General features: G+C 47.8%; 1 protein-coding gene across 1 annotated transcript in view; it reads left to right on the top strand.

Moving 5' to 3' along the window:
- Positions 1-327: 327 nt before the first annotated feature.
- Positions 328-3,828, top strand: part of LOC119796409 (filamin-A-interacting protein 1) — a 28,361-nt gene continuing 24,860 nt past the window's right edge. The window contains exon 1 of the mRNA XM_038304926.1: positions 328-607. The gene's annotated coding sequence lies outside the window, so the exon portion shown is untranslated. The remainder of the gene's footprint in view (positions 608-3,828) is intronic.

Genomic DNA, 3,828 nt, shown 5'->3' with positions numbered 1-3,828 from the left:
GTTTGCCCCTGTTTAGAATCGCACATGAAGGGACAAGAGCATCCTTCGTGGCCCACCATTTCCCATGATTCATTATGGGTCAAAGTGGAGAGGTCAAGCCGGGACAGAAACTGCGGATGACAGTGGGGAGAACAGTTATTCAAAGTTAATACGATATTCTTTCTGGGTCTCAAAATATATTTGAGGGTGTTTTTAGATGAGAATGCAGCTTTTTTAAAGGCTGGAGGAGGAGGAGGAGGAGGAGGAGGAGGAGGAGGAGGAGGAGGAGGAGGAGGAGGAGGAGGAGGAGGAGGAGGAGTGGACAGGCTGCTGATACTTCAGCTGTCTGGTAGAGCCTCAGTCTGCGCTGCTGGCAGCCTGAGAGAACAGGTTAAATATAGAGCAGAGAGTCACCGCTGATGACCTCAACCGACGGGTCTGACACCAGCTGAACATCAGGAGGATCAGGCTGGTTCTCCTCAGTAGCAACCTGCCGTCTGTCTGGTTTTCTCCTCAAACAGTGGCTGGAAGCAGAAAGAATCCAAGTTGGGACTAAAGAGCAAAGCTGTTCCTGACGTGAGACGATCAGCAGAGGCCTGAGGTCTGGAGCGAGCAGGAGAGGAAACAGGTAAGAGAGGATGACCTCCGGTCTGGTCCGCTGAGGTGCTGCTGTGGTTCCTTTTGCTGTGGTTTCCTTCCTGCTCTCCAGTCCTGTTAAAGTGGGTTTCAGCAACGCTTCTCTAGATTTCATGTCTGTTTGGAGTTTTGTTTTATCCTGGTTCAGTCCAGAGCCCAACTTTAAGAGAAAAAAGGTGCAGCTTGCTTTGATCCGAACAGGCTGAAAAACTGATGATTATTTTTTCTACAATAGTTTCGCTGCTTCAACACCAGAATATCAGAAAAAGAGATTTTCTAGTCTATTCTATTTTTCTAAACTATTATTATTCTATTATTCTCAACTGGGTGTGCGTTCCCAGCAGCTGGTTCCCAGCATCGGTAGTGGAATCTGGACCAGTCCTCCTGACAGGAAGAGGATTTTAACTGTAGTATGGAGGAGAAGCTCAGATGAAGGATCTCTCCTGCAGGCAGATCTGCTCTTTATCGGCTCTGCACCCAGGGCACTACTCCATCAGTGGGTGGTACATAAATCCCTCTGAACGGTTTTGCCCCTAACTTTCTATTCCTCAAACAGTGCAGATGTTTTAAATTCAAGTTTTCCTGGAAATTAGCTCCTTTCTTTGATTAGCCCTGCATAACCCAGAACAGCTCACCGAGGAGAAGGTCCACATTGTTGGAAGCAGGAGAACTGGTTAAGCCGGGCATACACTCAATCGTTCACGCAGCTACAGCTCAAACTGTACGATGAAAGCGCAGGGTTTAAAAGTTCACAGCTCACCATGTTTGTTCTCACACTGTGTGACCCGACGGTCTGATGCGATCTACCTGCTCCCACTGTAAGTCTAAAAACCACCCGTCAGGACTCGGCATCGAGAGATGCCGCTGGTCGGACTCGCTAATCTGGTTAATCCTTGTTTGTTTTTTTCCAGACCGTACGATTCCTGGTGGGGAGGTGGTCCTGAGAGGCTACTCGCCCCTCGTTATCCACTGTACACTACAGGACGCACGGTGAGGCTTAAAGTCGGCCCGCTTGAAAAAATTCTCACGACTGGAAAGTCGGCCTGAAAAGGGCAAAAAACCGTACAGTGTACACCTGGCTTTAGGATCTGAGTAACTTCAGAAGGACCAGAAGTGTGGAGAATAGACGGCTACCCAGCTGCTGCTCAGAGGGATATTCTGCCTTCATCCAAATCTTTTGGATCTTAGAAAAACACGAATACAGAACGGTTCTGTTTGGAGCAGGAGTTTGGCTCCTGGGGGCCCTACAGAAACAAACAGCCCAGTTCGGCTGTCGGGTTGAAACATATTTATTGTAAAGAGCTGCTTTCAGGCGTGCTACGGTGACGCAGGCGTTGGCCTATCTACGGAGGCCTTAAGGGCTGGTTATCCTCCAGCAGCAGTGTGTCACAGTTAGCTTGTTGCAGCTATGATGCAGATATTTTTGTTTTATGCCCAATTTTGAAGCGTGTTCTACGCTATGTTGTTCCATGCCACAACGTAGGAGGGACAATCAGGAATTAGCTAGGATTGTGGGTTTTCGTGTGTGCCGGACGACACACAGTTCACCCGTTCAGGTGCAAACCAACAGACCGTCACACAGAGCTACAAACTAGCGTCCTGCACGGTGTCTGGGATAGTGTCCGACGTGTGCCAGGCGTTGTGGACGGCACTACAGCCAGAGTTTCTGCCATTAGGTACCAAACAGGAAATACTTAGTGTAGAGCGGATGTAGAATTGCCTTAACTGCGACACATACGCCGACGACCTGGTTTCTGAGCATAAACCAGGCCTCAGACTCCAAATGGCCGAAACGGGTTCAAATACGACCTCTGGTCCTTTGCTGCATGTCTCTCCCCTTCTCTTGTACCCACTGTACAAAAGACAGGCCACTAGTGCCGTAAAAAGCTAAAAAAAAGTAACTTTTATGTTCAAAACTTTTCATCAGAACTGGACCATGCAGCGACGTTCTGGCCGGGTTCTGCTGGGATGTTGTGAACCAACCATCAACCTTCCTGGATGAAAAGTCTCTCTCTCTCTGCTGTTGATCTTAAGGAAGCAGATCAGTTATCTCGGGTCTGTTTACCATCTTGTTTCTCAGATCTAGTGGGTAGGAACAGATTTGTGCTCCAGAGCCTTTCAACTCTTCCAGCTGATATCTGTGTCCTCCTTCCTCTGAGGGTTTTACGGCTTTCTGTGTCAGTTTGTCTGGGTTCTGCTCGGTGTTGCTGAGTCTTCCAGTCTGGGGCCACCTGATGAAGACCATGAGATCACTGCTCTAATTCTGAGGCGTCCGCCCTGCTGTTTGTTTTCATAACAGCTGCTGTTCCCATGGCAGCTGAACTCAGAGCGGGTTTGTCACACAGCCGATGATAACATCCAGACGTATCACTCAGGGAATGTGTGAAGATAAAACTTGTAGCTCAGCTATAAGTCATTCATTATAGAGCTAGATTAAAGAGATGTCTGCTGGGTCTGACAGTGGGCGTTCTTTTAGAAACAAACTCACAGGAAATGGTGTAAAACGTGTCAAATGTTGGGAGTCCTGAGCAAATAATTGGTGGATTTAAAAAGTCAGCTTCAGTGTGCAGGCTAGCGGCTACTGGTAGAAACACAAACTGGTATCAGTTTATCAGTATCGGTATGCTAACCCGTCCTCTGACCCTTTTATTCACTGAACGCTTATTTTGTGCTTCCAACCCTGATATCTGCTGGGTCTGCATGGCAGGTAAAAAAGTCAGACCTTTTCTTCTCTTTGTTGATCTAACTTTTATCCAGCGAGTTTGTAGAGAAAGAAACAGAGCCGAAGGTCTCCACATGGATGGATGGATGGATGGATGGATGGATGGATGGATGGATGGATGGATGGATGGATGGATGGATGGATGGATGGATGGATGGATGGATGGATGGATGAATAATGATGGATGGATGGATGGATGGATGGATGAATAATGATGGATGGATGGATGGATGGATGGATGGATGGATGGATGGATGGATGGATGAATAATGATGGATGGATGGATGGATGGATGAAGGTTGGATGGATGGATGGATGGATGGATGGATGAAGGATGGATGGATGGATGAAGGATGGATGGATGGATGAAGGATGGATGGATGGATGGATGGATGGATGGATGGATGGATGGATGGATGGATGGATGGATGATGGATGGATGGATGGATGGATGGATGGATGGATGATGGATGGATGGATGGATGGATGGA

This window comes from Cyprinodon tularosa, unplaced genomic scaffold (genome assembly GCF_016077235.1).
Source record: "Cyprinodon tularosa strain WSP-4 unplaced genomic scaffold, ASM1607723v1 ctg548, whole genome shotgun sequence".
NCBI classification, from domain to species: domain Eukaryota; kingdom Metazoa; phylum Chordata; class Actinopteri; order Cyprinodontiformes; family Cyprinodontidae; genus Cyprinodon; species Cyprinodon tularosa.
The sequence above is the reverse complement of the archived record's forward strand: the minus strand, read 5'-3'. Positions and strand labels throughout refer to the sequence as shown.